Source organism: Rhopalosiphum padi, chromosome 3 (genome assembly GCF_020882245.1).
Source record: "Rhopalosiphum padi isolate XX-2018 chromosome 3, ASM2088224v1, whole genome shotgun sequence".
Taxonomy (NCBI): Eukaryota; Metazoa; Arthropoda; class Insecta; order Hemiptera; family Aphididae; genus Rhopalosiphum; species Rhopalosiphum padi.
The window spans coordinates 8,269,336-8,283,407 of NC_083599.1; the positions used below are offsets into that span (position 1 = coordinate 8,269,336).

General features: G+C 30.1%; 1 long non-coding RNA gene across 3 annotated transcripts in view; it reads right to left on the reverse strand.

Moving 5' to 3' along the window:
- Positions 1–231: 231 nt before the first annotated feature.
- Positions 232–14,072, reverse strand: part of LOC132924594 (uncharacterized) — a 231,217-nt gene continuing 217,376 nt past the window's right edge. For all 3 annotated transcript variants that reach the window (XR_009661349.1, XR_009661348.1, XR_009661350.1), the window contains exon 3: positions 232–679. This is a non-coding gene — a long non-coding RNA (uncharacterized LOC132924594). The remainder of the gene's footprint in view (positions 680–14,072) is intronic.

Genomic DNA, 14,072 nt, shown 5'->3' on the forward strand with positions numbered 1-14,072 from the left:
AATTATCACAGAAGTTAAAATGTTCTACATATAATTCTACAACAGAATCAGTTTTTCATTTTTCCAAAAACTCGTTATTTCAAATTTTGGGTTTTCAAAAATCGTTTGATCTAAGTACGACGTTTAAAAATCCATAAATAAAAATAAGAAGAAAAAAATATAAATTTGTAATATTTGTATAAATTATTATGTAAAACCATGTTTTATAGTGTTTATGCAGTGTCAGCTTAAATGAAATATATGAATGTAAATAATGGTTAATAAGAATCATTTTCACAATCTTGTAGTCAAGGTTTCAAGACACTAACATGAGAATTGAGTATTTTATAAGCAGTAAAAAATATGAATTAGCAATAATTGTCTAAATTATTATGTAAAACCATGTTTTATAGTGTTTATGACGGATCAGCTTTAATGAGATATATGAATGTTGATGATGGTAAATAAGAATTATTTTCTTAACATAATGATCAGGGTTTTTTGACACTAATTATATGTTATCCTACTATTAATTGACTATCAATTACATTCTATATTCATTTCACGTACATTGCATTAAACCTTTATTATTATCAGAATCTTCTAGTCCATGTTCAATGTAGGACGTTGATACTTTCCCAAGTAGTAGGAATGTGAATTTATGTCTCTGCCTGCATCAGGTGATCTGCCGTACTACCATCTGAAAAAATGTAGTCGGTTAAATTTGTATAATGGTTGAAGGATAAAATGTCACTAATACATGCCATAAATAAAACGAAAATCTTTATATTACAACTAGTACGGGAAAACACTGAGCAATTCAAAAATGGAAATAATCAAACAAAAACTAACACACAAACTTCATTCTTATTACAACATTCGTGAAAGCAGTTTGCAGTTGAAACTTAAATACTAATACGAATGTAAAACTGCAAATAGATATGAAATATAAACATATAACAGATGATAAGAAATAATAATTTTGATAACCCAAAAAAGATCGTACATATCTACTAGCATGTTTTGTTGGATTTGAATGTAAAATAAGTGTATATAAAGAATACACTTGTACAATAACTTAAAATTGCCGTTTTTTAATAGACTATGACATAACCATACCTCAAAAATAACACTGATTTGAACATAATAATATCAAATCATTATTGAATTAAAGTACCGTAAAACATCTATTAAAACTAGACATTTTAAATAACAATACTTTGGATTATGGTTTAATGAAAATCTAATTATGAAATAAACGTAGTTTTTTTTTTTACTGTTATTTGAATAATACAATCTATACAATATTTAGTATAATAAGCATAATAGAGAACAGAAATAGAAATAAAATGAACAGAGGGACTTGAGTGGAGAAGCCGCCCACCGACGACACTCCGGCTTTTTTTTTTTTTTTTATTCGAGGAGTAGGTCGCGACACCATTTCCTCTTAAGTCTTTTTGGGGGGTTTCCAGACATTGGGTTGGAAAGATTTTTTGCAAGAATGTTCGGATGAACGTGATTTGTGGGTAGCGTTTGTAGAATTTAGAGGCGATTTCTTGTACAGTTAGCAGTTTTAAGTCAGTGTGTAAGGTGTGGTTCGAGACATAGAAAGGCGCATTTGTAATTAAGCGTAGAGTTTTATTTTGGACAACTTGAATTTTTTTATTATTAGATTTTTTTGCTGAACCCCAGATTTGGACACCGTAAGTCCAAATAGGTTTTATCAGGCTTTTGTATAGTGTTAATTTGGTACTGATTGAGAGTTTGGATTTAGAGTTTAAAAAGTAGTTAAGGGAACGAAGTCGAGAGTATAGCTTAATTTTGGATGTGTGGATATGGTGATTCCGCGTTAATTTTTTGTCAAAGTTGATACCTAGGTATTTTGTGGTGAGTGAAGTAGGAATTTGGATGTTGTTGAATGTGATTTGAGGACACGGGCCTTGTTTTAGTATGAAAGTTATATGGCAAGATTTGGATTCATTAATTTTTACTTTCCAGTTTTTACATCAGGATTTAATTTGAGTGAGGTGGTATTGAAGCATGTTTGAAGCTATGAGTAGATTTTCATGAGTCGAGATAATTGCTTTGTCATCAGCGTATTCTGCGACAAGGGTATTAGTGGAAGTAGGCTGGTCCGCAATAAATATGTTGAATAGCAAAGGGGATGCAATTGCACCTTGGGGAACTCCAGCTTGAATTTCGGATTGGTCAGATAAAGAGGAGCGGTATCGTACAGCGAACTGGCGCTCGTGAAGGTATGATTTAAAAAACAGGTAAAACGTAGGCGGAAGGATTTTCTTTAATTTGTATAGGAGACCATCGTGCCATACACGGTCGAAGGCCTGTGCGACATCAAGGAAAGCTGCGGTACAATATTGTTTTTTCTCTAATGCTGATGCAATTGAGTCTGTAATCCTGTTTATTTGATGGATTCTGGAATGCTGATTTCGGAAACCAAATTGTGTATTGGGAATAGTTTTGGAATTATTAATAATTGGATTTATTCTCTTGAGGATTAATTTTTCGAGAACTTTCGACAAAAATGGTAGGAGACTAATTGGTCTGTATGACGAGGGAGATTCAGGAGGTTTGTCGGGTTTTGGAATTAATATTATTATAGAGGATTTCCATTGGAGTGGAAAATAGGTAAGGCGTAGAGTTGCGTTGAAGATATAAGTGAGGAGTATTATAGTCTTTTTGGGGAGGTTTTTGGCGATTTTAAATGTTATGAGATCAGATCCGGGAGCTTTCCTTTTTGGAAAAGTGGAGATGTAGTGTTGTACTTCAGCGGGAGAGAACGCTTTCGGAGGTAAGGACATTTGTAGAGGGGATGACAGAAATTCGTTAATTTCGTTATAGAAGGCGGGATTGTTTGTGGTAACGTGTGGCTTGAAGACCTCGGTAAGGTGGGTTTTGAAGGTTTCTGCTTTATCTACATCATCTATGACCCATGTGTTATCCCGTTTTTTGAGAGGTGAGTATGAGGGTTTGTCTTTTAGGGCTTTTTTGGTAGCTCTCCATAGTGAGCCGTCTTGTGATGTAAGGGAAGATAAATAGTTGGAGAACGATTCATTTCTAAGGTTTGAGAGTAGTCTTTTTAGATGTGCGGAGAGAGTGTTCATGCGTCTTCTATCCGAAGGATATTTGGAAGTTTGCCATACTGCTCTTGCACGGCGTTTCTCATTGATTAGAGAGCGAATGTGCGCAGGAAGATTTAAAGAGAACGGAGGTATGGGTTTGGTAGGCGGAGTTGAGTTTTTTGCGGCAGATTGTATTGAGTTGGTTAAGTTAGATATGGCGATTTCGATATCGTTTGGGGTCTTAAGTTTTATGCTTAGATTGGTCTCGTTTGTGAGGAGGTTTTGAAACTTATTCCAGTCCGTGTTTTTGTTTGTGAGTGATGATTTGGCCTCTATAATTGGAGGTGAGGAATCAATAGCGAGGAGTACCACTGAGTGGTCCGAGTACAAAAAGTTGAAGTTTTCAATGTGCTGAAAGAGGTTGTTAGGGACTTTATATATGAAGATATCAAGGATGTCGGTACGTTTTCTTGGGGATGTAGGCCAATATGTTGGATCGGGTGGAGAGTGAATTAGGCAGTGTTCAGAGTTTATGAAACGAAGGAGAGTATTACCTCGCGGGTTGCTGGTTCGGCAGCCCCAGTGAGGGTGTTTAGCGTTAATGTCTCCGCCAACGATGAATTTGTGGCCCAGATGTTTGAAAAAGAGTTTGAATTGATCTATTGTGATGTTATGTTTTGGTGGACAATACGCGGCGGCTATTGTAAGACGGACGTGGTTTAGGGTCAGAGATATTGCACATGCTTGTATATAGTCTTTGTTGTAGTTTGTTAGAGGATAAAATTGGAGGTGTGTACGGATTAGAATTGCGGATCCGGCGTGCGCGGTACCATCGGGGTGGTTCGATGTTATTAATTGGTAGCCGGGGATATTTATCCTAGCTCGGTCTGTAAGTTGGGATTCCGATATGAGAGCTATGTCGATTCTCTTATCGTGTAATGTAGCAGTTAATTCGTTTATATGGTTTAGAATGCCGTTGCAATTCCATAGGAGAAGAATGAGGGAGTTTCTGATAGTATTATTTATCATAATAATTTTTAAGTAGTTGTGTGATGACGGTTGTAAGAAGGGATAAGAGTGGGTTTATTATTGATTTAAATTCAGCAATAAAGTTATTAAGCGCTGATGTGATGTCTGGTGGTTGGTCGGGGGTAGGTGTGGCATTTGACTTGGATCCTGTAGTGATATGAGCGTAGGATGTTTGGGGTTGGGCATGAGAGAGGAGAGGGGCTGGAGAGGTCGCCAGTGGGTTAGTTTGGTGAGTAGGGATTACATTTTGGGGGGAGAATTTTAAAGTTGGCTTACGTGATTTTTGAAGTTGCTTGTGTACTTGAAATCCTCTGTAGTTGGCAGGGTGGCTTCCTTGGCAGAGTGCGCAGGTGGGAGGGACGTCGTTCGGCTTGTCGCAGGAGGATGATTCGTGATTTTTACCGCATCGAACGCAGCGTGAATTGTAGTTACAATAAGTGCGAGTATGGCCATAGTCTTGACATTTCTGGCAATGTACGAGTTCACGGCGTTTATGTGGTTCTTCAACCTTAATTTTTGTGTGAAGAATGGATGTGATGTCGAAAATTGTTTTGCAGTTTTCGTCCTTAGCCAGGTCTACAAAAAAGAGAGGGAGAGCTATCTTTGTTAGGCGCTGTTTTATGTTAACTACTTGCAATATTGAAAAGTTTGTTTTCCAAGGCGGATTTTATTTCTTCACATGATGTAGATGGATGGCAGTGTTGAGAATAGATAATGAAAATTTCATCTAGATAAGATACAGATAAATTTAGATAAATTTATCTAGATACAGATAAAGATAAATATATTTTACATTTATCTAGATTAGATAAAGATAATCTAACTTTTATCTAGATAATAAAATAGATAAATCTAATTATTTTTATATTTTAAAAACAAATTTACTTCTTACCAACATGAACATAAAATCATTAAAATCTAACTAATAGTTGTTATTAGTTATCTACACTATACAGTAACAACTTTTTTTTTGTATTTTTACCTTAGTTTATTTTTTTAATTTATTGGAACAAATAACAATGTATACCTATTTATATAGTTTAAAATGTTTAAATATTATAATTATTATATTTTTTTAAAAACTGAAAAAAAAACAATCATCCTTATTTAAAAAAAATGCATTTTATTACATAATAAAAACTCTGCAGGAAGTATATTATTTCTCAACAGCACATCTACAACAGAGTAGCTTTTCAAAAGTAGTATCTTTGAGCCGATTTCGACGAGGTGTTAAGACTTGTATAGCTCCACTGAATAACCTTTCAATGGGAGCAGACGATGGTAACGTCGTATTGTATTTTAAAAATACATTTTTTACAATACAAAAAGAATCCAACATGGTCAAATCTTTTTTTTTTTGAGTTTAGAAATGATGAACTTTGAATTCCAGCTAAATTTGTATTTCTTCTTTCAGCAGAGCATTGAGATTCAATTGAATTATCAGTGAAATTTTCTGAAAAGCTTTTTTCTAGTAAATTGCTATAAAATTCGTCATCATCACTCTCATAATTATCTTCACTAGATGAACCAATATTTGAACTTGAATTAATAACAGAACTTAATGTATTACATTCACTGATAAATAAATTTCTGCACAAATTTCTGTATCTCATTGGTACCCAGTTCATTTTAAATTTTGGGTGGCTTACTGATGCAATAATAAACGCCTTACTATTGGAATTACTTAAGTTAAATAAATAATCAAATCGTTTTTCAAGATTTTGGATTATACATAGACTTAATGGTTTGCAATATACTCTATTTGGTACAGAGTTTATTAATGAAAGTCTTATAGATAAAATTGTTGGAACCACGTATCCTAAATAACTTCTTTTTTCTCCTTGTAGTTTTTCCAGTGCAGATGCTAGTGGCTCCATAACTTCACAATATTCTTTAAGGAATATCCACTCAGTCGTTTTTAACTTATTTAATTTCAATTCTTCAAATACTGGAATTAATTTTTCTTTGTTAAATAATATTTTTGTTGCTGCATCATACATTGAATTCCATCTTGAAATAACCGGTACGGGAAATTTACAATTACACTTATCACTTACTGTATCTGAAGCTGCAGTACTTCTACTGACAAGATTCCAAAACTTAAACAGTTTTTCTGTAATTGTAAATAAGATCTGTCAGTTATTTTTGCAATATCTGTTGTAGCAATCAAATTCAAGGTATGAGCACAACATTTCATATGATCAGGCAAGCATATACTTATATCTTCAAAATGTTCATTTGATTCTTCAAAAAGTAAAGGATATAAATCCACATGTTGAATTTCACAACATTCATCAACTTCACTATCTGAATTTTCACCAATTATATTAGAATCTGAATCACTGGATAAATTACCTACATCATAAGTATTTGATTTTTCACACGATGTGGTTGAGAATGTACGAAATGCTTTCCCAAAATTACTGGCATTGTCGTTATGGTATGTGTTATTTTTGAAGTACTTATTTGATAAGTTTGAGTTATTTCATTTATTAACTCAGCAATACTTAAATAATTGTGTCCACCTTTGATTCTTCTACAGCCCAAAACATAGGAATGACGGGTATAAGAAATTTCTTCTATAAAGTGACATGTCATGCCAAGATAACTTTTCTTGTTAGTACTCCATATATCTGCAGTAGTACAAATATATTGTTGTTTATTAAGCAATGAAGTCAACATGGAAATATAATTTGTATAATTTGAGTTGAGTTTCTTTGAAATATAATTTCGGTCTGGAAGTAAAACAGAATCTGCAGATGTTAAACCAGTAAGGCCAATGATTAACTGTCGAAACGCTGGTTTCTCACATGTAATCAATGGTCTCATTTCTTGAATAATGTAGTTGAACACCAAATTACCAATCTATAGTGTATAAAACATTAAGATTAATTTCTTATATTTTTGATTACAATAAAATAGTATATAGGGTGCGATTCACCTAGTATGCAAACCCCCTTTTTCTTTTTCAATAATACAATGATTCAAATTCTGATTTTAAAATATAAAATATGGATGAAGGCTATGATGATTTGAAAATGTTAGTGATTAATATTTATCTATTGACATTAATTATTTCTAACGGGAATGGAAGGATTTGGTGAAGGCAGCTTGAGGATAGCTTAAGTACTGGCTCACCAACTGCGATTTCATACTGAACAAAGAAATAGGAAAATAAGTAGTAGAAATTGTTCAATATAATGAACGAATAATTGCTATTAATAGAAACTAGACCTGTTGATACATTTATTTTACAAGTATACATGCCAACCTCAACTCACAAAGACGAAGAAATAGAGGAAATTTATGAACAAATAAATGAGGTGATAGAAATGACAAACGAAAAGACAAATTTCTTTTAGTACATATTATAAAACAAAATTCAATCATTATTTAAAAATTCTAAAAATCAGAACATGAATAAATTCATTATAAAAGGAAAATATAAGGATGAGCAATGAGCATGCTTAGTGAATTACTCTGTGAAACTTAAAATTATATTTTAATAATTAAAAAAAATTTTGCATATAAATAAATATAATTTAGGTACAATAGGTACATCAAAGTATTGTATAATATTATGTAGATGTACTTGTACTAAATCAAAATCTTTGGTATCAGCTTCAAATAATATAAAGGAATAAAATAATTAACCAACATTAAGATTCCTAAACATAAGGTTAAAATAAATTGTATTTTATTATTTGTGCTCTAATTTTTTTGTAATTTTTAAATTAACTTTATTTGTAATATTGAAGTAGGTACCATAATTATATCTATAAATGCATTTTATTCAGAAATACTTATATGTCAGTATAATAACCAATAAGTAAAATTACCTTTTCTTTAGACCATTTTTTAGTTGGACCACTAAACAGTTTTGTTTGAATCTCTGTTGTTTTAGATACTTTGTTTCTTTTTCTTGCTTCATTTACTTTTTGCATTAATGAGTTATGTTTGAGCTGTAAATTATTAGGTAATTTATTTAAAAGACTTATAATAATAAAGACTATACCTGGTTCTAACTATTTTGTATTAAGAATGTAATTTGTTATTATTAATCACTAATAAAACAGTTTAAAAAATATTTATACAGAATAAGTGCATATTTTGCAGTTATCAACAATTTCTATAGTAATTTACTAAGATATTTTTTCAAAATTGCACCTAGTCCTGATCAAATCAAAAAACTATATTTACATTTTTTTTAGTAATTAACTTGACATAAAACATAACATATTGAAACTGAAATACTTGATAATAGTCAGTTTACCATAAAATAATACAAGTCTGATATACCTAGGTAGGTACTTAGTAATTAAATAAAAGAAAGTATTGTAACATTATCGTGCAATCTTGCAGTTCACTACTACTAATAGTATTATGCACATAGGCGTGCGCACGGGGTTTGCTCTTGCATACCCTGCAACCAGACGCTTAAGGCACATGAACGTCATGAACAATGTCTCAGTTCATAATTTAAACTGGATTTTTATAAAATAGTAATGCGATATCGATATGGAATAGGGACTTGTTTTTAAATTAATTTAGGACGGTTCTCAATAATTTAAGGAAATATGGGTTTTATTTTTAGTGTAGGTATTTACTATTTATATGTCCCAAGAAATGACAGCGATTACATGTATTCTTTAATTTGACGATATCTAAATACTGATAATAATTAATATAATATAGTAGTTAAAGTAGTTGATACTAAAATAATAATATTATTATTAAATTATTTGATAATCTATTCTGTGCCAATATAATCACTTGTATGGCTATCTATAATTTAGATATCTGTAACCACTGACCACTACTGACTATTGAACACTGATAATAATATCTTTACCGCGCATTTATAATCAAATTGCGTATCCTACCGGGGCACCGACTTTTAACTTATCGTAGTATCGTGCGTTTGTGTACTAAGTTGTTTAGTTTGTTCTACGTTCTACATATTATTGTTACAACTCAATCGAATATTTTTATTTATTTACGATTTTTTTTCTATCTACTGTGGTTTGTGCTAAAATTTAAATGTCAAGTTCAAAAATTAAGCAATTAAATGGTAGCGCAAAACGCAAAAAAGCTGCTATCATAAATGACGAGAAAAATAAAATGAGAGGTGCAATGGACAAATTTATATTAAAGTGCGATACAAATAATGGTAAGTACAGTGATTAACTTACTTATATATTTAACTTTTATTTCATAATATTTAGAAATCTATACTTAAATAACAGATTATCAAGTACATGATTACTATAAAATCTTATTGGTGGTTTTAAAGGTATTTTAAAATATTAAAACAAATTGACTTAATTAGTGATTCATATTTTTGTATTACAGATGGTGAAGGTTTGGATCACACTACGCTTGTAGAAGCAGATTTTAATGATCTAAGTCAAAGTAAAAAAAAAAAATATGGCATAAAACTTAATAATTATATTATTAAGACAATTTATATTGTACACAGGTGAAGGTGATGCATCATTGAGTGTTGAAAAATCAACATCCAAAATAATTTATGATGAATCTAAAGCAACTATTAATGATATAAGTCAAAGTAAAAAAAAATATATTGCAAAAAACTTAAATAATTATAATATTATTAAGACAATTTATATTTTACATAGGTGAAGGTAATGCATCAGTTGATGCCATACGAAATAATAATAATAATAATGCATCAGTTGATGATTTTGAAGGTATGTATATTGTACATAGGTAATATTATAATGACAAGAATATTAAAACATAGTCTATTTAATTGAGTATTTTTTTTCTAATACATATTTGTTATTTTTATAATGCAGATAGAAGGTTGTAGATATTTAGTAGGTATTTTAATTTTAATTAATAGGCTATTAATGTGTTGACTACCATATGTTTTCCAAATTTTTGTTTAATTATAGGTAAGTACTAATTGTTATTTGGTATTATAATATGTATTTTGTTTGTGTTTCATATTATGTGTGATATAAAAATATATTAGATTTGCATAAATATTACTAATGTAAATATTATATTTTACTATACTTTAATTAATTTGATATTTATTATTTGTCTATAATTTTTTTTTTATATATTTTGCAGTTTAATAATTAATACTAACGCTTAATTTTTCTTATGAATATTTTGTGAGTGAAACTAATTAATTATTTGTTAAGTGTTTTAGGTATTTGTATTTTGTATATTTTGTTGAAATGGGTTCGTATTTTTTTTCTTTGGAATAATTTACATAGAATTATTTGTAAATATAATTGTTAATATCTGTTTTATTTTCTTCTCCAATAGAAAGCACAATAATTGACACAGCTTCATTAAAATACCCAGATGATCCTTCTCATGCTCTGCCAACATCGAGACTTGAAATTAAACAAAGAGTTTTAAAAGGACCATTTCAACCCCGTCTCAAATTATTTTCAAGAACTAAAATTGGTAATTATTACAGAAGTTTTCAAGAAAAATGGTATGACAGTTTTAAATGGTTAGAATATAGTATTGACTTGAACAGAGTATTTTGTTTCTCATGTCGGTTATTTATGCACTCTAATTTAAATGTTGGTCATCAAGACCCAACTTTTTCTAAAACCGGATTTAATAACTGGCATATAGCAACTTCTCGATTCATAAAACACAAAAATTCTAAGTCACATATGATAAGTGAATCATCTATGGCAACTTTTTTAAATTCTGATTCAATTGATATTGTATTAAATAAATCAAAAGAAATAGAACTTTCAAAACGCGAAGAACAGCGAATGATTAACAGAAGAATAATGCACCGCCTAATAGATATTGCACTGTGTCTAGCAAAGAATGGGAAATCATTACGTGGCCATAATGAAAATACAAATAGTGTTTCAAAGGGACTATTTTTAGAAATGGTTGATTTGTTAAAAAAATATGATTCATTGTTGAGTGAACATTTAGAAAATGGACCTAAAAATGCAAGTTATATCAGTAATCGTATACAAAATGTTATGAAACGAAACATTTCAAGTAGAGTAAAGAATACAATGGTTTCTATTATAGCTGATGAGACCAGTGATTGTAGCCATTACGAACAACTATCTGTATGTGTACGCTATTTTAATAAAAAAGAAAACCGTCCAGTAGAACACTTTGTTGGTGTCAAAAGATTATTGTCAGTTAATGCACAATCAGTATATGACTCACTAACTGAAGCAATTAATGAAATTGGGATTGATTGGAAAAATGTGATTGCTGTATGTTTTGATGGGGCTGCTACGATGGCTGGTAGTTGTAATGGAGTAAAAGCTAAAGTCAAAGAAAATAAACCCAGCATATATTATGTCCATTGTTATGGCCATTGCCTCAATCTAGTCTTGGTAAGTTCTTTGGGAAGAAAAAATAATGTAATATTTGATTTTTTTTGGTGTTCTGCAAATTATTTATAGTTTTGTTGAAGCTAGTCCAGTGCGTCATGCTATTTTAGAACGCGTTTCAAAAGATATTAACTTGAAACTTAGAAGTCTTAAAACACTATCTACTACTAGATGGGCTTGTAGATCGGAAGCCATCGAAGCAGTAAAAAACAACTATTCAGCATTACTACTTTGTTTAGAGGAAATTTCCGATAAAACAAATTTATCTGAAGTTAGAGCCAAAGCTAAAGGTCTCATTTTTCAAATGAAAACTTTTGATTTTATTTTTTCTATGCATATATTAAGTCCAGTTTTAATTATGATCCAAAAAGTGAGTGCCAGTTTACAATCACCAAACTTAGATTTGTTATCTGCAGTATCTCTAGTGAAGTCTCTTAGAGAACACCTCAGTAAATTGAGATCTGATGATAATAACTTTATTGTTATTTACAATGAAGTTTTAAGTGTTTGTCAAAAAAATCTTATCTCTATACCTGAAGTTAAAAAGAGAAAATTTACCAGAAAAATTGATGACAATTCTACACACTATACTGTTGATAGTAAAATTTAAGAAATGAGATATTTTACTTTTTATCCAATGTTAGATGAAATGATTCAAGGAATTGATGAACGTTTTTCACAAGAAACATTGAATTTAATTGCATCTATGGGGAAAATGTTAAAACTTCAAACGGATGATGCAGACATTAAGATATTGTCAGAAGCATTTAATTTAAAAAATATTCATACAGAAATTAAACTACTTATAAATATACCAGAAATAGAATCTATATGCGGTTCATCTAACATTAACATTTCAAAATGGTTAGATTGGTTAGTAGATAGTGGACGTTCAGAAATTTTTTCAGATTTTTATAAATCCATAAAATTATTTGTTACCATTCCTGTTACAAGTTGCTCTTGTGAAAGGGCATTTTCAAAATTGACTATTGTTAAATCAAAGTTAAGGTCAGTGATGACCCAAAAGCGCCTGGATGCATTAATGTTGATATTCATAGAACAACACATTTCTACTGAAATTGACATAGAGGATGTGATTGAAGAATTTAAAGTCCTTATACCAGGGAAGAGAAGGCTTGAATTATAACAATTATATTGTATAATATACATTTTCATTTAAATAAACATGTTTGTAAAAAAAATGCTTTTCATTGATAAAAAAAAAAATACTTAAAATCAAAAAAGATGAAATATCTGTTTTTTCTTATTTAAAGTAGTAACCATAAGTTTATAATATAATGTCATGCACATTAATTTTAGGGGGATTTATATATATGGGGGGGGGGGCACATTTTATCAGCTGCATGTCTGCATACCCTGCGAACAAAGTCTGCGCACGCCTATGATTATGCATATTATAGTGTCTATGATATAAGCATATATGTAGTGGATAGTGGTCTAGTAACTATAAAATCATAAAAGTAAATTAAGTATTAGGTATAAGAATTTTTTGAACAACTTACTATAGTAAATAACTACTATCAAAGTATGATTTAAAATGACAATTGTTATTATATTTTATTTTAATAATTAAAACTTAAAATACATTTAATTAAAAAGCTTTATTATAATTTGAAAATTGGCACAATTATTTCTAAAAACCATATATTAGAGTATTTCAGCTCACAATACACTATTTCCATTTAAATTTAACGGTAGGGGCAACCAGTGATAATTTAGCTATACCACTTACTGACATCCTACTATAGACTATAATATAATATATATATAGGTATAATATTCCTATATACAATATAATTACAGACATTATGTCGAATGCAAAAAAAAAAATGTTAAGATCTGTGATTCTTTAGTGATAAATTCTATAATAATCCTAAAATAACATTGTATAAAACGTAGTAATAAATACAAAAACTTACTTTAATATGACTTAAAAAGTTTCCACTCGAATTAATTGACCCATTTACAACTTTTTGGCAGTTTTGACATATAACTGATAATTTTTTACCTTCCACGGCTAGTACTTTATAAAAATCATTAAATAAGTATTTAAAACTCGGAGCTTCAAGAGGAGCGTGGTTAGATTTGTCCAATGTGTCGATTGTCGAATGTGAGTCGTTAACATTTTCTTTAGTAGTCACGGTTGCTAAATCTAGACGAATTTTTTTTGTAACAAAACGGTCCATAATATTGTACAAGCTGAAATATTTAATTATATTAGAAATAGGTATTCTATCGACTATCAGTAATAGTTCTTACTTCGTACTTACTGCTTGTTTCAATTCACATATACTATATAACATATAGACAGCAATTACAATGAAAACTTACTATTGATTGCAGTACTGCTATTATAGTAATTTCATAAATGTGTTTATTTCGTAAATTAAAATGTTATTTGAAAAATATCAAACCACGTTGAAAATGCAATCGTAAATAATGCAAAGCTTACATTATTACAATACGTCAACAAGACTGCCGATTACATACGTACGCGCACTACTGTCTAATGTTTGTACAGTCTTATCTTTTCGTATAGAAAGCTATTTTTAGTGTTTCGATTTTTTCCAATATTTATAGCCTATGCGAATTTATTATTGTTGAAATC